Genomic DNA, 22,242 nt, shown 5'->3' with positions numbered 1-22,242 from the left:
GGCGAGTGGGGGAGGGGCGGGCGGGGGGCGGCGGTTGGGCAGAGTCGCCTCCAAGGAGGAGGAGGAAGGAGGGCGAGCGAGGAGGATGGCGGAGTCGCGGCTCCTGACGGTAACTAGGGGCCGCTGAGGCGGGAGGGTGCCTGTTGGCCGGTTCTTCCTGCCTTCCTTCCTGCCCGTCGGGCGGTCGGGCGGGCTGTCGATAGGGGGAGGCCCCGCGCGTCCTGACAGGCGCGAGCCGGCGGGGCCGGGGCGAGGCCCGAGGGGCCGGGGCCCTGGGAGGCGCCGCCGCCGCCGCTTTCCTGGGTGCTGTCTCCGGGAGGGCCGGGCCCTAGTAGCCGGCTCTCGTGCGGGGCCCACAGCCGAGCGCCGAGAGCGAGCCGGCCGGCTGACAGCGTCCGGGGCCGGGCCTGCGGTGGCGGCGGGCGACCAGGACAGCGCCCGGGCGAGGACTAAACCGGCTCGAGAACCGGGGCCGGGGGCGCCCGGAGAACGGTGCTGCTCCACTGGGCTCCCGGGGTCACCGCGCCCAAGCTGCCGGGCGCCCCGTGGGCGTGTGAATCGTTGGCGGGGGCCCTGGCGCGGCGGTAGTGCTACGGGGTGGAGTCTTTCCTCGCCCCTTCCCCAAAGCCCACCGCGCTCTCCCCGTCTTCTCTCCGTTCCTTGAAGAGTGGTGAGTCGGCTTTGGGTGTGTTGCTTGGTGAAGCGAGTTGTAGGCATCCAGGACTGCTCTGTTGGACATGCCTAATGGCAACCTCTTTCCGCGGTAGATTTTAGGGACAGAGGAAAAGTACTCTTCTTTCCCGCCCCCCCCTCCCCCGCCCCATGCTAGAGGCTTCAGGACAAAACGATTTTTCCCCAGCCCCTCAGTATCCATTGTTTTGTACCATCCCCCTCCCCCCTTTCCTAGGTAGAAGAATAATGACGCCAAGCCATTAATTGCTCCTTTTTTAAAAAAAATCAACAGAGGGTTTGTGTAATTGTGTTAATATGGATGTACAAACAGGTGAAATGAATACCGTTTCGGTAGTTGAAAAGAAGATGCTTTTGAGTGTGTGTGTGTTTCATTAAGCCTTCAACCCTTGCAGTTGGTGATTTGATTTTCTTGTCTGTTGCTTTGTATTATAATGGGGGTGATGAGAATAAAAGAGGAAGCAATGTTTTGCAACCTACCCAAAAAAATGTTTTCTAAGTCTTTGGGGATGCTGAAGCAAAATTGGGTTGCAGATGTGGACTGTATAGTATTTGCCTCCCTCACGATAAGTACCAACAGTCTACATCTAAGCTTACACCTGTGCGGTTTTGTACACTTCTTCATAAATGTCAGCACTTTCTCGTATCTGCTCAGAGTAATGGATAATTGTATCTAAAACTATTTTTTGTTATGTTTTTCAGAATCTTAGGGTACACTTGTGTAACTAAGTATTTTTTATCTAAATGTAGCATCAACACTGAAAGATTGTCTTAACTTTAAAAACCTGTTTATTAGTTGCTAACCTCTACCCTCAGCTTTACATGCCATAGCCCTTGTAACTGTTTGTTACTATGTATTTGAAGAGACGTAGCTATTGGGTACAATTTGTAACATTCAGTAAGCTTAGTTCATAGTTTGAATTTGTCAAGTGTTGATGTTTTCTATGTGACAGTGACAAGAATTATTAGGAATAAGTATGTAAATGACCATTCCCAACATAAGGATCTCAGACTGAATGTGATAAATCTTTTAAATACTAATTTGGAAATCAGGTACACTGTAAAAGTTTTATTTAATTATGAATATGCATTTAAAAATAGCAGAGAAATAAAGGCTTTGTCTTAAGTTTTGTGACTTTCAGATGGCTTAAATGTAAGATAAAGCTGACATATAAAACTGTATTCTTGAAATGCCAGTTTGGAGATATGGACTTGGTCTATCTCTAAGGTTACTACTTTTCCCAAAGTGTTCAGTTTTTGAAGAAAACATTTATCTCAGGTTGGCACTTGTTTTCTGGTTTCTGATAATACAATTTTCAAGTGTTTAAGATTTTCTCTTATTTGTTATGAATTGTTGTGGATTAAAGAGTGATATTAAGAAATACATTAATAACTTGCAGATGGATTTTTTTTTAGTTTTTAAACTACTGTATTCAGAAAGTTGATCAGAGCTGTGTTTTGATAATTGTAGCAAGTAAGACTCATACAACAACTTGTGAACTAGAAACCAGTCAGAAATGTGAAACATTCCACTTTTCAAAAGGAGCACTAAAATTATAAATTCTTTTGTTATGCTTGCTGGAATTATACTTTTTAAATATTGTTTCTTCAGTGACTTGGGACAGGGCTTGTCCCACGTTCAAGAGAGATATAAACTGGAATTCTATGTGGAATGCTCATAGATGGCTTCTGAATAGCTGCTGGTTTTTTTTTTGCCTTGGCTTACCTATATGGATTTTGAGGGGAAGCGTGAATAAAATTGAAATTCTTTGTTATCCAGACAGTTAAATTGCATTCATATTTGTTTTAAACATATGCTGGATTATCAATATCTGTTGTGTAATTTAGTATTTCTGTAAGACGTGTTCTTTAAACAGTTTAAATAGTTTTTAGATTTTATATATCATCTTATGAGAAAAAATATCAAAATCTGTTGTGTTTTTTTACTAAAAAATATACACTAACCCTGACATACAGATATAAGGATGAAGTTTTTTGGAGGTTGAAGATTAAATGAAAGACTATATCTTTATAGGATTCAGTTCACTATATCATTCATGTATCATTCATGAATGGAAAAGCATAGAATCTATGCTTATAGTAATAAAAACCCCAAACAAGGCCAAAACACCCCCAAAACAATAAAAAACCCCCAGAAAAACAAGTTGACCCCAAGTCCTTCAGTCAGTTCTGAGGTCTATAGCTTGGGCTTGGTGGAAGTGTTCTTTTTTTTTGGGGTGGTGGTGGTGGTGGTGGTGGTGGTGGAAGTGTTCTTGAACTAGTTTATATCAATTAGGAGAGGAAACTTAGATACAGAAATGCCAAAGTTTTATAAGACTAGTGGGGAATTAGTAAATACTTTGTTATAGATGAATTAGAAATTGGCTGTCATTTAGCAGCAGAGTGGTAAAGTACTTTTATGTGGTACTTGAGAAATGACTACTGCAGATACTAAATTGGTTGCTATTTTTGCTTATTGTTGGACTTACATTTCATGCATTACATGTTATACATTAGGCATATTATAATTAATAATTTAAGGTTAAATCTTTAACCCGCTAAATAATATATAAAAGTTAAATCTTTAACCCGCTAAAGAATATATATGTAAAATATAAAAATTAAATCTTTAACCCGCTAAAGAATATATATGTAAAATTTGCTATTCCTGTCTTCTGAATTTTACATTGTATCAAAGTTGTGTGCTGTAGGTCTTTCTGGAAATATTTTTTTCTGTTAATGTAATAAAGTTTGTATTTTCCTAACTACACTGACTTTTAAAATATGAAAAATTTCTGAGTTACAAGGTGACCTATGGTGTGCTTGAACTTGATATATTATAGAGTGTTCTGAAATCTAATTGTCAACCAGTGCAGGTAGAAAAGAGCATGCATAAGTCTAAGAAACTGAGTTATGTTCTAAAATACGTAACTGCATTATTTTAAGGTAAACTAATGTTCCTTCTGTCTTTGGCATTTTCTCCTGATTCCCAGTTTTTCAGCACATCATCTTTAACTCAGCAAATCAAAGTTCTAACATGTGAAAAGAGTATTCTAATTACAGAGGGCTCTTCAGCTTTTGAGATGTTGGTAACATATGTGCTTTTTGAGAAAGTATGATATTGCCATTATCAAGATTTAAAGAACTAATTAGATTATTTCACACTATATGTCTCATTCCAACTTTTCTAAAGATTAGAACTGATTGCAAAAAGTAGTTCATGCTGTAAAAGGTAAAGGTTTTTTTATCGGAAAGAATGAACAAATTGCTTGAAGCTAAAACATTACAGGTGACCTTAAAAGAGGGTATAATTGGTCCCTATGTGAAATGAACCTGAAAGACTTTTATGAAGTATTTTGGCATGTCTGTCTTCTAATGTTCATAGCACTGTGAACACACAGTTTAAGCATTTTATTTGCCCTCAAACACTATTTATAAATCTTGAAAATATAATTAAGTAATTTCACAGTTGACAGATAAGTCTTTTTTCTTTTAGTTTTTCTGATGTCTTTGAGGTAAAGTGGAATGACTTTTTCTGACACAGGTAATGTCTAGAATTTGAGTTAGTTTCATCAGTTAAATTTGGGCTTTCTCAGTGTCCACTTTTGTGTTGTACAACAGTCCTTCCTGCTTTCAGGACTTTCACAATTTTGCAGATAGTCTTCAAGTTAACTTTTAAATTTTGTTCTATAAATACTTCTTACTAACTAGTTTCATACTCACTAATGTCATAGACCTTCTACTGAGTGCCATGTGTGTCCCATACTGTGAGGGAACAGGAATAAATATACTATGTTTCCTGCTTTCAGTAAGTTCACGGTTTGTTGCATGAACGGGACAAACAGTAAATTGTTTTACAATGTGACAAGCACTTTGATAGCAGTATACAGTGAAGAACTCAGATGAGTTAAGATTCAGACTGCATGTATAACCAGCAATGCTTACTGAAGGTTACAACCTGAACTAACTCTTGAGGAATAAGTTGGATAGATAGAGGGTAGAAAAAGCATAGAAGTTAGAGATGTTAAGGTCCATTGGAGAACTGCAGGGAATAACAGTTTGGAGTCCATGTATGACCTAATCTTTTAAGTGATACAGTAGGCTCTCATTAAAGTTATCATTTTTAGAGATTGTTCTGTCTTGTGTACCTCATTTAATTTGGGCCTTGAACTATGGATCTCCATTAATGTTGGGGAGCTGCTCCAAATTATTATTTAAAACTTTTAACTGTATATTTTCCATTAATATTTTAATTAAATACAAGAACATATCAGCCTAATGTGGAATAATTCTGAGAATTAGAACTTGGATAATGATAAAATGTTTCAAAATCATATTTAAATATATATTTCTCAGCATGTATGCATCATGTTAAGGTAACATTTATGAATTTCCTTCCTTAGAACTCACGGTAAGGTTTTATTATACAAACATTTAAAATGTACTCTTCTGAGAACATTAAAAACACCTCTTCGGGCTTCCCTGGTGGCGCAGTGGTTGGGAATCTGCCTGCCAATGCAGGGGACACGGGTTCGTGCCCCAGTCCGGGAAGATCCCACATGCCGCGGAGCGGCTGGGCCCGTGAGCCATGGCCGCTGAGCCTGCGCGTCCGGAGCCTGTGCTCTGCAACAGGGAGAGGCCACAACAGTGAGAGGCCCGCGTACCGCAAAAAAAAAGCACAAAAGAAACACAAAACAACAACAACAACAACAAAAACAACCTCTTCTCATACTTATTTCAAAGTGTCACTGTTTGCTTTAGGTAAGTCAGACTATGATCAGCAGTTATATCCTGGTAGAAGTCTTTATATGGCTTTATATGATTTAAAAGTTCTCTGAACTTGAATATTAAGTAATTTTTCATATAGGATGATTTAATACTTATTTGAGGGCACAATGAGGGACCTTATTTGTCATTCCAAACTTCATTCCCTCCAAAATGCCATAGTTTTCCCATTTAAAAATTCTTGTGTTGCTTTTTTTTTTTTGGTTTTGATTCTTCCTGTTATTTTCATTATAGAAATCTGAGAAATCCTTTTTAAATGTTCACGTTTTAGCAATTACCTCATAAATATTATAACATTTCACTTATCTCAAGGTTATTTTTTAGGAAACTAAAACGTTTCTGGTATCATCTCTTTGGATACGACCCCATGCTCTCTGCACCTGGCTAACTTCCTATAATTGCCCTTCAGGCCTCCATATCATATCCTTGGGGAGGCCTTTGATCTCTAGTTAGGTTCTCCTGTTTTAAGGTCCCTTACCACACCTGTATTTCCTTTTTATAAGACTAAATTATTTTTGTAACGATGTGTTTGTCTGTTTTTTTGCTAGACTGTAAGCTTCATGATGAGCATCAAGTACGTCCGCCGCCTTTACTACCATTTCTCCAGTATACAATGTCTTGACTTTGTAGGCTCTTAATAGAAAATTAGTTTAAATTAATAGTCTCGGGCCCCCAAACAAACAGGCCACTGAAAAGAACAAAGAGTTGTCATAGTGCTTTTGCTCTTAAACACATTTCCTGCTCTTAGAATCCCCTAGGTCTTAATTGAGGGCTCTCTAAACTCTTAAAATGTACAATTTAAAAAAGTTTGTTAACCAAATTTAAAAAGGACTGGGGTACTCCTCGAGGCCACATGAAAGTTGAAAATAAGAGCAAGGGTAAAATACTTAAAAAGCAGATATAACACATTTAAAAGAATATAGCAGTTTAAGGCAAATTTATGGGATAAACATTTGAAATCTTTTTAAGATGTCATTTGTTTTATATGGAGAACAGTGTAGCAAAAATGATGTAGGATCATGACGAGATTAATTGCTGTTAGTAAATTTTGTTAAAGATGACACAGGAGCATGTATTATAGTTCAGAAAGATTTCCATCTAAAATGATACAATTAAGAATTTTAATGTGTTAACCTTTTGTTATTGGGAAGATTCGCTTAATGAGACGAAACGTAATAGGTATTGTAAGTATTTACTGAGTAAAACCAAGTTGAAGCAAATAATTGTCTGAAAGTACTGAATCAGTGCAGTATAATATTACTGCCTTAAAGTTTGTAGGTTTTATACCTACCATGTGTTTCTTTATGTACTGAGGTATGAAATATGTAAAATTGAGTAACAACATGTTTTCATCAGTTTTGAATGAAAACATACCTGTTGCAACGATATGACAAAATGACATAAATATTTCTGCAACTTTTAAACTGTTAAAGAGAGTAAGTTTTGTTTATTTATTTATTTTTGGTATTTCTTGGTAACCTGGACTGGAAAAATTAGATTGCAGGTCATAATTACTTCTTTGCTTGGGTGACCTGAAATAGATTATATTTAATTCAACTTTGTTTTTTATATCTTCTGGGATAAAGAATTTGATATTTCACTGAAGGGCTTTAGTTCTGGTTCATATAAATTGCATTTTGTCTTAGTTTTGTAACCTGTTGAATTCTCTGAGTATTATAAGGATAGGTAAAAGAGCTAGTTATTTCTTATTTGTTGCTAAAACAAATACTGGTTTATCTACCGTGTGTTAATTACAGTTTTAAACTCATAGAAATGGGATGCTTATATACCAGGGAGCTTAAAATAGTAAGGTTTTATGATTTAATCTTGAAAATAGTTATTTCTGTACTTTGGAAGTAGGGATTTGAAATTCTTAATACTAGAAATATGGCCTAGTTTCAGAACACCCACTAAGCAACTGTGGAAACTCAGCATGTTAAATGGTTTGTAGTGCTGCAATATTTTTTAATTTTTCCCACCTCCTGTTATATAATAGCTTATAGTAGTACGCACAGAACATGAGTATTTAGGACAAGAACAAAGTGTATTGAAGTGCCAAAACATGTGAGACTGTCGGGCTTTGGGCAGTAAGGACCTAAAGGTGATCAAATATAATGATGGTCAGTGAGTGAGTGAGTGACATAGATCAGGTAGTAATGTTTTAGGTTGCAAATAAGGCATGAAAAGCAAGAATTGTTTTGGGGCTTGAGAAAAATGACTTTTTAAAAATGGAGTCACTATTTTTGAAGCACAAACATTGAAAAAAAATCTATTAAAATTTAATATTTTTATTTAAAAAGTTTGACAACTGATGTAAACATTTCCATCATGCTTGTGTACAGGACTTAAATATTTCAGTGGAAATAATTTTAAACATTTCCCCTAGAATGTTGTGCAACCCAAACGTTGCAGCATTGTGTCAGACTGTGAGAACCAGATACTGAAACTGATTAGAAACTAAATATAAAGAATGAAATCCACTAGTTTATATCCATTGTTCAGGATAGTATATTGTGAAGGCATTTGGTAAAACATACTTTTACCAGCTTATTTTGTTAATTAAAAAAGGGACTGAGTTGATCTACACTAATTATAATATCAAGCAAATGGATATTAGAGTTAAATGTCTCAGTTTAAAGATTTTTGTGATATGAAAAAGGAATGACAATAAATTTGCCTTAAAAGTCAGCTATATAATTTTTAGAGTCAGCTCTGTCAACACTTTGATGCATAACTAATTATCTGCATACAAAAATATAAAAAACTTATCTGACCTTTTTTCAACAGGAGCACACTTATGCCTGACATTTCCATACACACACACACACACACTGTGATAATTGATATAATAATAATGATCCTGTGGTAAGATCGTGAAGATTTTTGTTTTATCAAAGAAAGTTGAAATTGTTTCATATAATTGAAGTTTTGCTATATTTTATTATATTCAAATTCTTTGAAGATGAATGATCTGCAAATGTAGATTCATGTCTAAAAATACAAATAATTTATTAATTGACACATCTTTTTTCTGACCATACCATTATCCAGTTTTTATAACTAACAATTTGATAATATTTGAGTTGCTTCTGAGAGTAATTGAAATTAAGTAAGGCCAAATAATGTTTTACCTTTCTGGCATAATTTAAGTACTATATCACTTGCAACCTGCACATTACTAAATGGGATTTACATCTTTGTGGTGTAAGAATTTTTTTACATCACAGCTTCTGTAAAGTAGGTGGGAATCATATTTTGCAGTTATAGTCACACAATAGTAGATGGTACATGCCAGTTGGGAACTGGTTAGATTTAATGTGTTAAGTTACAAAAATAAATGTGTGGGTTTTTTTTTAATGTATATTCAAAACTATAAGCGAGGGATGCCTGTCAATATTTAGAGTAGCTTCTGATGGGAGAAATTCTTTATTAACCCTAAGTTAAATTGGGCCGGGTTGCTCAACGTATTTCTTTTTATCTTGTATGAGGAGGATTTTTTGCTTTGGGATATTTTAAAAAATGTAATACAGAGATAACAAGATTATATTTTTAAGGCCCAAAATGCACGGTGTAAATCCTATTTTAACAGCTATTAGGACGACTAGATAAATAATTAGTTGAACATACGGTCTTCATCTAAATAATCTCAAAAATGAACTCTGTGAATGTGAGAAAGGCTATTTGTTTTATAATAATGGCAACTTACTAAATACTGATGCTTGAATGTAAGATACCTTCTTTGAGACCACACTTCTAATCTTGCTATGTGTAGTAAATTTTTTTTGTTTATATTTTTTTCTGACAGTTTCTGAAAAATAGTTTATAGAATGAGTAATGGAAAGGATTTATAATCAGATAAGACCTAGTGAAAGAATGTGTGGGTTTATACATACAAAAACAAAGCAGTTAAATGTAATTAATTTTTAGCTTAAAAGTACTGAAAATCATTTGTTTAAGTTGAAAATACTTTGTGAATACTGTAGTCACCTTAGTGCCTATAACCTAAGATAGCAATTACATTTTATCTCTTGTGCTTTACACTGATAATTAGGTAGCCAGCTTTTTGATTTATTGCCAATTAGCCCATGTTAAATGAAGAGTAAAGTGTATGTTGGGAATACTTAGGTTCTGTGTGACGATTTGAGTTCATTGGAAAGAAAGGCAGTTTAAACAAATATTCACAAGCAAATCTTTGAGATTGTGTGGCATAAGAGTTTTTCAGATAAAGTTTGCTCAAGATATTTGATGTTTATTATTATATCTTAATCATATTGAGACATTTAAATCCCTTCTACCCCACCCCTGCCTTTTCTTTTGCTGGAGAATCTTGCAATTTATATATATATAGTGAGTTGAAGTGTTATACAAGAGGGCTGTAGTCTCAATTATGGATTGACTTTTAGGTTGAATAAACAAATTTTCAATTCTTTGCTTAAAACTTGTTTGCTCAGAATCAAAATTACGTAATAAGTCTTATTCTTTCCCATAAGAAAGAACACCAGATTTCTTGAAAAACTCTCATGTATTTGCTACTATATAAAATTTAGTCCTTCTCCATGTCAGTCCAAACTATTTCATCTTGCCTCTTTACCACAGGGGGGAAAAGCTGAATGAATGAATTTAGAGGTGCTATGAGTTGTACACTCTTGGCATGATTCTAATTAAGATGGACTAATACAGAGCATTTTATTTCTTTATTTACAGCTATTTCTTTAGCCTCCATGAAAAGTACTCTCACCTCATGTTCACTCATGCTGTTTAAGGATGTGTTTTTCCATTTCTCTCTGAACAATAACATTCCCTTGAACATGTTAATTTTGGATGCTTTCTTGATCTTTGGTCTTGCAGTTTTGAAGATTCCTTTTTTTGACTTTTGAACTACAAAAATATATAGCTTTATGTGATTTGGAGGGGAGAGCAGTTTATTGTCCTTTAAACTATGTAAAAGAGTAAGGAGCATTTCAGATCTTTAAAAACAAAGGAAAATAGTTGAAATGTTGCCATTTTTAGGTATTCATTAAAAAATCGGAGTGATTTAGAGTTAATTTTAGGTAGAGTATAGGGAAAACTTGCAATGAGACAAGGTTTTTGTCTTTGCTTATTGTTCAGCTGTCTTCAGCAAGTGTTTAATACATGCTTATTGAGTGCTTAACAAAAAGTTAATAGTATCTTTGAAGTTGTAAAGTACTTTAGAGTAGAAATTGTAAGGAGGCTGCTATTTAGTAGGGTAGATAAAGCCAAGTTAACAAATATTTATAATTCTTTCAGTAAATATAACTCCCAGGTATTATTTATAAATATTAGGATACAACTGTGAAAAAGACAGAAGGCTCCCTGTTTTCCCACTACTTTAAATGAGAGAGTCAGACAACTAACCTGACAAATATGATACAATGTGAAAAATATTCTAATGGGGGAGTTTTAAATGGGAGCACAGAGCGGGGGGAAGCAGTATTCAGAAAGGCTTTTGAGTAGTCAAGAAAGGCTTCCCTGACTTCTGAACTGAGATCTGAAGGATACATGGAGTTAGCTCAATGAAGAACTGTAAACCTGTTTCTGGTCGAATGAAATAGCTCATGCAAAGTCCTGGGGACAAGAGATAGCAGGACTTGCTATGGGATCTGAAAGAAGTTCATGTGACCAGAGGACAAGGTGGGGAATGTTGGAGTTATGGCAGGCGAAGTCAGGGGCCAGATATTGAAAGGCTTGGTAGTTATTGCTAAGAATTTTGGATTTTATCCTGAGGGCTGTGTTTGTGGGGCCACCTGTTCTCCCCTCCAAGTGTTCTAAATTGGACAGTTGCTTGATTAGATTTGAATATTTGAATGATCACTCTAATTACAGTGTAGTGGTTAGGTTAGGGACAGGATGGGGAGTGCATGTTGTGAGACCAGTTACAAAGCTATTAGAGGAGAGTATTCAGTGTACCCTGGAACAGGGTAGTGGCAATGAGAATGAAGAGAAGTTGAAGAGTCAGGAGAAGTTTTATGGGAAGAATGGGTAGGATTTAGTGATTGTTAGGATATGAAAGTTGAAGGAGAGAGAGGAGTCAGGATGATTCCAGGATTCATGACTCCCTCCCACTCTTTTTAGTTGATTCCTTCTTAGATGTTATCTCTTTTAAGAAGAAGCCTGAGTCCCCCAAACTCCAAGGCTGGTTTAAGTGCCTTCTCTTTGTGCTTCAACAGCTCTTACCACACTATGTTTTTTGCCTTTTCCACTTGTTGGTGAGCTTACAGGTAAGGACTTTGCCTTGTTATTGTTGCATACTTAGCATCTTGCACAGTGCATAGCATTTAGTATGTATTAAATAAAATGTTGACTGGATGAAAATACAGTTTTTATATTTATAAAAATTGAAATATTCATAAATGGAGGGAAAGACTGGTTTCTGAACTGCCAATATTCAAAAACTTGGTTTATAACTTCAGTGTGAATCAGATCACTCCAGGTACTTTTGAATATCTCTTGTAAAACAATGTACATTACAATCCACATCTGAAGTATTGAATATATTTAGTTCCTCATGAGCTGTTGTAGACTAATTTAAATGGGCTTTGATTATGTTGAGCTCCTCTTGTATTATATATTCAGGTTTTCTTTATAAATACATTTTATTATCCTTTGTCAGGTTAAAAGTGAACATAACCAAACTATCATTTTCTGTTTCAAAATGAACATACCTTTTCCCCCCTCCCTGATTATAAAAGGAGGGAATGCTTATTGTATATATTAAAAAAATAATACAGAGATAAATAAAAGTGAAAGCCATCCTAATAACCAAGGGTAAACATTGCTATCATTTGATGGGTGTTTTTTAGACTTTAAGATTTTATATATATTTATATAGATAGATAGATAGATGAACAATATGATTAAGTTAAAAATCGAGAGAAAATATTATATATAATTACATGTATTTATATGTATGTGTATATATATGCATATATATATATACACACACATATATATCTCCTTCATTGGAAGAATTCTGATAACTAGTATGTAAACAAATAACTCAATAGTAATGGGGTGCTAAACTTAAATTCCTACAGGAGATCAGGCAGGTAACATAAGTGAACTCAGTAAGGTTAATATATGAGATTGTTAAGTTGGAGAGCACTGGGTGGGCACAACTTCTATTTAGCACCAGTTGCTTTTTGTCATTAAGAAATGTTAACCCAGTGGTGCCCACTTTTTTTGAATTTTTAAAAATGAAAGTAGAGGTCTGAATTTGTATGTGAAGCTCCCATTTATTAAACATTGGCACTGTAAGAAAAATTTAAACCACAATGTGTGTTAAAAATAGTGTAGCTATGGTCTGTTTTTTGTCTGAATACCACAAATAGTGAAAGAATGGAAAGATTCGTTCACCCTCACTAATCAAGGAAGTATAGATTAGATAATATATCATTTTTCATACATCAGATTGACAAAAACGAGAACAAATAATAATTGGCAATATTGGGAGAGTATAAATTGATGCCATCTCTTTAGAAGAAGACAGTTTGGAACTACCCATAAATATTTAAAATGCACATTAGATTTGACCAAACAGTCTGCTTTCAGGAATCTGCTTTATGGAAATACTGGTTCCTGTGTATGAAGATTTATGTTGGTTGAAGCATTGTTTGTACTGGCCAAAAAAAAAAAAAGGCTAATAGAAGCAACCTAAATGTCAGTTGATATGAGAATGATTAAGTAAATTATGGTGTAGTCATACCACAAATTATAGCAATGAAAAGGAACGAACTATATCTGTATTCTTGTATAGAAAGAGTCCATAATTTACTGTTTATCATTTATGAACAAAGTTATAATTTTATACATAAATTTATACTGCATGTATATGCTGTCATTTTAAATGTCTAAATGATACTCCATTGTGTGGCACCATAATTTATTGAGACTACTGATGTACATGTAGGTTATTTCTAATGTTTTGCTATTTATATGTACATTGCTATGAACACTTTTTAACATTTGTATTCGTAGTGTTGTCTCCAAAGATAAATACCCTTTGTATATTATGTAGTAACATATTAAATATCTGAACTTTCATAGGTACTTTGAAGAAATACATTTGTCTCTGAGAGTTTGCTATTATGACCTTTGATCTGAGTAAACGTACCTTAGGCATAGTAGTCAGAGAACTAATCAGAAAACTAGCATTGTGTTCAGTCATCCTAGATTCCTTAACGTTTTTAAGGGTACTGATTTTTAAGTACTGATTTTTATCTGATCAGTATATGCTTATGATACAAAGTCCAAAAGATATAGACATGTGAAGCAAATCTCTCTTCCACTCTGAAACCTCTTCTGCCTGGTTTCCCTTCCTAGGAAACCACTATCAGTTTTGTGTGTACCTCTACAGATAATTTATACATATATAAGCATATGTTAATATATTAATTTTTGCATAAATGATAGCATACTATGCTGTTCTACAGCTGGGTTTTTCTCACTTAACTATAACTAATCTAATACTTATGCAGTGCTTTGTATGTTCTAGGCCCTGTTCTAAAAAGCATTTTGGTATTCATTATTAATCTTCTTCACAACCTTGAGAGTTGTGATAATATTATTTATCCCCTTCTTACAGAGGAAGAAACTGAGGCATAGAAACTTTAAGTAAAATGCTAATAAGTTGTGGAGCTGGAATTTCAACTCCAGCAGTCTGTCTGCAGAGTCCTTACTATTAGCCAGTATGCTTTACTATCTCAATTGTTTAATACCAGTACATGGTTGTTGCCCCATTCTTTTAAATAATTACATAATATTTCACTGAATAAAAAAATAATTTATGTAACCAGGCCCTTGGTGATGGATATTTAGGTTGTTTGAATATATTGTTACATATAGTGTTACAGTGAATATTCTTGTGTCTATATAATACCTATGTCATTTTGAACATATAGAATCTGCCTGTATTTCATTTTCATTCTTTCAAATTTGGGCGAGGTGGGGTGAATCTAGTATGCATAGTTATATTTTGTTTTGTGATCTACTATCAGACTTTTTCCTTTAATGAGTGTATTTAGTTCATCTATATTATACTATCTATATTTATGCTTATTTCCTCATCTTTTATAGCTAAGAGATTAAGACATAGATCGAGCTGTAACAATTGAAGTATACTTAAAGGTATAAAGCGTACAGTATAAAGGTGTAAGCATACCTTAGTCCATTTCCTCTCCAGTTTTTGTTGGTTATATGACAGCATTGTTGGGATTGTAATATATACATTATATTCTGTAGCCATAAACATCTCTCTTTTTTTTAAAATTCTAAGACCAATAATGAAATGGAATTTATGCTCAAAACTTGTCCTTTTGTCAGTAGTTTTTCTTTTTTTTCTTCCAGTTTCATTAAGATATACTTGATATACAGCCCTGTGTAAGTTTAAGGTGTACAGCATAATGATTTGACTTATGTACATCATAAAATGATTACCATAATAGATTTAGTGAACATCCATCATCTGATATAGATATGAATTAAAGATTTGTACAAATTAAAGAAATAGAAAAAGTTTTTTTTCCCTGTGATGAGAACTCTTAGGATTTACTCTCTTAACAACTTTCATATGTAACATATAGCAGTGTTAATTATGTTTATCACGCTGTGCATTGCATCCCTAGTACTTGTTTATCTTACAACTGGAAGTTTGTACCTTTTGACTGCCTTCATCTAATCTCCCCTCCCCCTATGGTAACCACAGATCTGATCTATTTTTCTTTCAGGTTTTTTTGGTTTGTTTTTGAAGTATAATTGACCTACAGGACTGTGTTAGTTCTGGTACACAACATAGTGATTTGCTATTTCTGTACATTTCAAAATAATCATTATGATAAGTGTAGCTACCATCTGTCACCATAAAAAGATATTATGTAATTGTACTGTACATTATAATGTACATACTGTACATTTCAGACCCGTGACTCATTTAATTTGTAACTGAAAGTTTGTACCTCTTAATCTCCCTCACGTATTTCTCTTCTCCTCCACCCCTGTAAGCAACCACCTGTCCTCTGTATCTGTGACTCTGTTTCTGTTGTGTTATGTTTGTTCATTTGTTTTGTTTCTTAGATTCATATATAAGTGAAATCATATGGTATTTGTCTTTCTCTGTCTGACTTATTTCACTTAGCATAATATTCTCTAGGTCCATCCATGTTGTCATAAATGGTAAGATTTCATACTTTTTTAAGACTGAGTGATATTCCATTGTATATACCACATTCATTCACCTATTTGATGGGCACCTAGGTTGTTTACATATCTTGGCTATTATAAATAATGTTGCAGTGAACATAGGGATGCATATATCTTTTCAAATTAGTTTTCTTTGGGTAAATACCCAGGAGTGGAATTGTTGGATCACATGGTAGTTCTACTTTTAATTTTTTGAGGAACCTCCATACTGTTTTCCATAGTGGCTGTACCAATATATATTCCCTCTGACAGTGCACAAGGATTCCTTTTTCTCCGCATCCTCTCCAACACTTGTTATTTGTTGTCTTTTTGATGACAGCCATTCTGACAGGTGTGAGGTGATATCTCATTGTGGTTTTGATTTTCATTTCCCTGATGATTGAAGATGTTGAATATCTTTTCATGTACCTGTTGGCCATCCGTATCTTCTTTGGAAAAATATCTATTCACGTTCTCTTCCCATGTTTTAATTAGGTTGTTTGTTTTATTGGCATTGAGTTGTATGAGTTCTTTATATATTTTGGATATTAACTCGTTATCAGATATATCATTTGCAAATATCTAATCTCATTCAGTAGGTGGCCTTTTCATTTTATTGATAGTCTCCTTCACTAATGCAAAAGCTTTTCGTTTGATGTAGTCCCATTTGTTTGTTTTTGCTTTTGTTTCCCTTGCCTGAGGAGACATATACAAAAAAATACTTCTAAGACCGGTGTCAAAGAGTGTACTGCTTGTTTTCTTGTAAAAGTTTCATGCTTTCAGGGTCTTATATTTAAGTCTTTAATCCATTTTAAATTTATTTTTGTATATGGTCTGAGAAAGTCTAGTTTGATTCTTTTGCTTGTAGCTGTCCAGTTTTCCCAACACCGTTTATGGAAGAGGATGTCTTTTCCCCCTCTGTGTATTCTTGCCTCCTTTGTTGTAGATTAATTGACCATAAGTCCATGGGCTTAATTTCTGAGCTCTCCCTTTGTTTCCATTGATCTATGTGTCTGTTTTTGTGCCAGTACCATACAGTTTTGATTACTGTAGCTTTGTAGTATAGTTTGAAATCAGGTCGCATGATACTTTCAGCTTTGTTCTTCTTTCTTAAGATTGTTTTGGCTTTTTGGGGTCTTTTATGTTTTCATACAAATTTTAGAATTATTTATTCTAATTCTGTGAACAGTGCCATTGGTGTTTTGATAGGAATTGCATTGAATCTGCCTTGGGTAGTATGGAAAAATATTAATTCTTCCAGTCCATGAGCATGGTGTATCTTTCCATCTGTTTGTATCATCTTTAGTTTCTTTCATCAGAGTCATATAGTTTTCTGGGTACAGGTCTTTTTTTTAACCACGTTAATTAGATTTATTCCCAGGTATTTTATTCTTTTTGATGCTGTTGTAAATGGAATTGTTTTCTTAAATTTCTCTTTCTGATAGTTTAGTTAGTGTATAGAAAAGCAACAGACTTCTGTCTGTAAATATGGTATCTTGCAGGCTTATGGAATTCATTAATGGGTTCTAGTGGTTTTTTTGATGGTGTCTTTAGGATTTTCTATGTATAATATCATGTTATCTACAAACAGTGACAGTTTCACCACTTCCTTTCCAATTTGGATTCCTTTTATTTCTTTTTCTTTTCTGATTGTTGTGGCTAGGACTTCCTATAATATGTGAGTAAAAGCAGCAAGTCTTGTTCCTGGTCTTAGAAAAACTGATTTCAGCTTTCACCATTGAGTGTAATGTTAGGGTTGTCATAATGGCCTTTATTATGTTAGGATATGTTCCCTCTGTACCCACTTTGTTGAGAGTTTTTATCATAAATGGATGCTGGATTTTGTCAGAAGCTTTTCTGCATCTTATTGAGGTGGTCATATGATTTTTAGTCCCTAATTTCTGAATGTGGTGTATCACACTGATTGATTTGTGGATAATGAACTATCATCGTTGTACCCCTGGAAGAAATCCCGCTTGATCATGGTGTATGATTTTTTTAATATGTTGTTGAATTTGGTCTGCTAATATTTCATTCATTGAGGATTTCTGCTTCTGTTTATCAGTGATATTGGGTGTAATCTTTTTTTTTTTTTTTTCCAGTGTTTTTTGTCTGGTTTTGGTATCAGTGATGGCTGGCTTCATAGAATGAGTTTGGAAACATTCCTTCCTCTGCCATTTTTTGGGGTAGTTTTAGAAGAATATGTATTAACTCTTCTCTAAATGTTTGGTAATATTCATCTGTGAAGCTCTCTGGTCCTGGACTTTTGTTTGTTGGGGATTTTTTGATTAATGATTTGATTTCATTCCTGGTAATTGGTCTGTTCATATTTTCTGTTTCTCCCTGATTCAGTCTTGGGAGATGGTACATTTCTAGGAATTTGTCCTTTTCTTCTGTGTTGTCCATTTTACTGGTGTATGTTTGTTCATAGTAATCTCTTGTGATCCTTTGTATTTTTGTGGTGTCAGTTGTAACTTCTTTTTCATTTCTGATTTTATTTATTTGGGCCCTCTCTTTGATGAGTCTGGCTAAATGCTTATCAATTTTGTTTTTCTTTTCAAGAACTTGCTTTTAGTTTCATTGATCTTTTCTATTGTTTTTTAGTCTCTATTTCATTTATTTTTGCTCTGATCTTTATGATTTCTTTTTTTTTTGGCTAACATTGGGTTTTGTTATTTCTTCTTCTAATTCCTTTAGGTGTAAGGTTAGGTTGTTTATTTGAGATTTTTAATGTTTCCTGAGGTATGCTTGTATCACTGTAAGCTTCCCTCTGAGAACTGCTTTTGCTATGTCCCATAGATTTTGCTTCATTGTATTTTCATTTTCATTTGTCTCTGGGTATTTATTTTATTTATTTCACTTTATTTCTTCAATGATCCATTGACTGTTTAGTAGCATATTGTGTAGCCTCCATGTGTTTGTGCTTCTTGCAGTTTTTTTCCCTTGTTGTTGATTTCTAGTCTCATAGCCTTGTGATTGGAAAACTTGATATGATTTTATTCTTCTTAAATTTACTGTGACTTGTTTTGTAGCCTAGCTTGTGATGTATCCTAGAGAATGTTCCATATGTACTTGAAAAGAGTGTGTATTCTGCTGCTTTTTGCACAGAATGTTCTCTATGTAGCTATTAAATCCATTTGGTCAAATGTGTCATTTAAGGCCAGTGTTTCCTTATTGATTTTTCTGTCTGGATGATCTGTCAATTGATGTAAGTGGGGTATTCAAGTCCCTTACTATTACTGTGTTACTGTCAGTTTTTTTCTTTATATCTATTAATATTTGCCTTATGTATTTAGCTGCTCTTTCGTTGGGTGCATATATGTATTTACAGTTACTATAGCTTTTTCTTGGATTCATCCTTTTATCGTCATGTAATGTCCTTTGTCTCTGGTCACAGTCTTTGTTTTAAAGTCTATTTTGTCTGATATAAATATTGCTACCCTGATTTTCCATTTGTATGGTATACCTTTTTCCATTCCCTAGCTTTCAGTCTGTGTGTGTCTTTAGACCTGAAACGAGTCTCTTGTAGGCAGCATATATATGGGTCTTGTTTTTGTATCCATTCAGCTACTCTATGTCTTTTGTTTGGAGCATTTAGTCCATTTACATTAAAAGTATTTATTGATAGGTATGTATCTGTTGCCATTTTGTTTGTTTTGCGGTTATTTTTGTAGTGCTTTTTGTTCCTCCTTTTGCTCTTTTGTGGTTTGGTGACTATCCTTAGTGTTACGTTTGGATACTTTCCTCTTTTTTGTGTATGTATCTATTATAGATTTTTAGTTTGTAGTTACTATGAGGTTTATATTACAGCAATCTATACCTATGTATGTGAGTATTTTAAGTTTCTGATCTCAAGTTTGAATGCATTTTAACAACCCTCCATTTTTACTCCCCCTCTCTCATTTACTGTTTTGATTGGTGTAAGATATTTTGTATCTTCTTGTTTTACATATCCCTTAATTACTTGTTGTGGATATAGATGATTTTACTACTTTTGTCTTTTAACCTTCCTACAAGTTTTATTGATCTACTACCTTTATTGTATATTTCCCTTTACCAATGAGATTTTTCCTTTTGTAATTTTCATATTTCTAGTTGTGGGTTTAACCTTTCTTGTAAAGCTGGTTTTGTGGTGTTGAACTCTTTTAGCTTTTGCTTGTCTGTAAAACTTTTGATCTCTCTTCCAAATCTGAATGAAAGCCTTGTTGGGTTGAGTATTCTTCATTGTAGGTTTTACTCTTTCATCTCTTTAAATATATCATGCCATCCCCTTTTGACTTGTGGAATTTCTGCTGAAAAACAGCTGGTAGTCTTATGAGAGTTCCCTGTACATAAATTGTTGCTTTTCCCTTGCTGCTTTTAATATTCTCCCTTTATCTTTAATTTTTGCCATTTTAATTACAGTGTGTCTTGGTGTGGTCCTCTTTTGGTTGGTCCTGTTTGGGGCTGTCTGTGCTTTCTGGACCTGGATGTCTGTTTCTTTTCCCAGGTTAGGGAAGTTTCCAACTATTATGTACTCAAATATGTTCTCTGTGCCACCCCCAACCCTCACCCCCTTCCAGGATCCCTATAATGTGAATGTTAGTATGCTTTATGTTGTCCTAGAGGTTTCTTAAACTGTCCTCATTTCTTTTTATTCTTTTTTCTTTTCGGCTTCAGTGATTTCCTCTACTCTGACTTTCGTTTGCTGCTCCATTCCTCTGTATCATCTAATCTACTGTTGATTCCTTCTAATATATTAGTTATTTCAGTTATCGTTTTCATCTGTGGTTGCTCTTCATATTTTCTAACTCTTTGTTAAACTTCTCACTGTGTTTATCGATCCTTCTCTGGAGTTCTTTGAACATCTTTAAGATCATTACCTTGTACTCTTTATTGGGTATATTCCATACCTCCACTTAGTTCTTCTGGGGTTTTAACTTGTTCCTTCATTTGGGATATATTCCTCTGTTCCCCTGATTTTGCTTAATTTGCTACTTTTATTTCTATGTATTAAGTAGATTGGTTATATTTCCTGATCTTGGAATAGTGGCCTTATATAGGAAATGTCTTATGGATCCCAATAGCACACTCCCCTCTGGTCACCAGAGCTGTAAGTCCTAGGAATGTCCTCTTTGTGGGCTCTGTCAGCACTTATGTTGTGGTGGGCTGCCTATTATGGGCACACTCCGGTATGGCTGGCCCCCAGTCTAGTTGGTTGCCAGGCCCCGCCTTTTGTGGAGGCTGCTGGCCGCTGGTGGGTGGGGCTGGGTCCTGGCACATTTGGCTACTTGGCCAGAGGAGTCCTGGGGTGGTCCTGACCTGTTGGTGGGTGGGCTGGGTCTTTACATGGCTGGCTGTGGGGCCACAATAGTTCTGGGACTGATGTTGGCCCACTGGTGAGTGGGGCTGAGGCCCAGGGGTTCTAGGGGCTTGTGCATGCCCAACAGTGGATGAGGCTGAGTCCTGGTGCCAGTGCTGGCCTACTGGTACATGGTGCTGTGTCTTGGGGTCTCTGGCTGTGGGACCTCGGGGTCCCAGACTTGGTGTTAGGCCACTGGTGGGTGGTGCTGAGGCCCAGGAGGTCGTAGTTTTTCTACTTGTCTTCTGGATGATTGAACTTTATAAACTAGTGTTTTCTTCAAGAGCAGTTCATAGGAACAATATTCCTTGAGTTCTTACATATTTAATAATATTTACCTGTTGTTTTTATACTGAACTATATTGTTAGACTCAGTATTAATTCTTGGTCAGATTTTTTGACCTTGAAGACTCTATACATATTGATCCGCTGTTTCTGCTATTGACTTCCTTCTCCTGTTCATTTTTAGGTAGCAGTGAGTTTGTGTAGATTCTCAAAGAATTCTCTTTGAATCCTTGAAGTACAATAGTCTTTTCCCCACCCCAGGGAAAACATGTACCCTTTTAAACTCTATGATTTCTTGTTCAGTTCTGATTTTCCTATGTCTCAGTGATGCAAAATGAAATCTGTGAAAGCTTCCGATATGCCAAACAAGGGATTGTTGGCCTTACCTTCTGGCCATGCCAAGTACTTTAGAGAACTGAGGTATGATAATGTTGAGATTTGAAGCTGCAAGCCTTCTCCCTTGCTTGAGACCATCCAGCATCCCTCTTTAACCCATTGCATTCTCACATATGGTTAGGGATGTCTCCTGGTGTGCTTAAGGATGAAAGTGTAGTTTGTATTTGTTTCTCATTGTTTTCTTAGTTTTGAGATTTTTTCAAGAGGAGAAAGAGGTCACATCATTTTTTACCCTGCCATTTTTAAACCAAAAATCATAAGGGCTGTAGGTCCAATTTTGTCAGAATTAAGATAATTTTTAAAGTACAAGGAATGGGGGTGGGTGGGATGAATTGGGAGATTGGGATTGCCATATATACCGTACATATAGATAACTAATGAGAACCTACCGTATAGCACAAGGAACTCTCTCTACTCAGTGCTCGCTGGTGACCTAAATGGGAAGGAAATCCAAAAATGAGGGGTTAAACCACTGCGCCACCAGGGAAGCCCCCTAAATGAGCTTTTTATTCATTAGCTCACATGTTACTCTATTGCATATACAGTATTCT

At 35.3% G+C, this 22,242-nt stretch overlaps 1 protein-coding gene across 6 annotated transcripts in view; it reads left to right on the top strand.

Annotated features, from left to right (window-relative positions):
- Positions 1–14: 14 nt before the first annotated feature.
- Positions 15–22,242, top strand: part of SHOC2 (SHOC2 leucine rich repeat scaffold protein) — a 111,439-nt gene continuing 89,211 nt past the window's right edge. For 2 of the 6 annotated variants that reach the window (XM_067709426.1, XM_067709421.1), the window contains exon 1: positions 15–109. The gene's annotated coding sequence lies outside the window, so the exon portion shown is untranslated. Of the gene's footprint in view, positions 110–515; positions 671–22,242 lie in introns of those variants that run through there. The other 4 variants (XM_067709422.1, XM_067709423.1, XM_067709424.1 and 1 more) reach the window with 4 other exon arrangements.

The sequence above is a fragment of the Pseudorca crassidens genome, chromosome 16 (assembly GCF_039906515.1).
Source record: "Pseudorca crassidens isolate mPseCra1 chromosome 16, mPseCra1.hap1, whole genome shotgun sequence".
NCBI classification, from domain to species: Eukaryota; Metazoa; Chordata; class Mammalia; order Artiodactyla; family Delphinidae; genus Pseudorca; species Pseudorca crassidens.
Note: the sequence above shows the minus strand (reverse complement) of the source record. Positions and strands in the feature narration are given on the sequence as shown.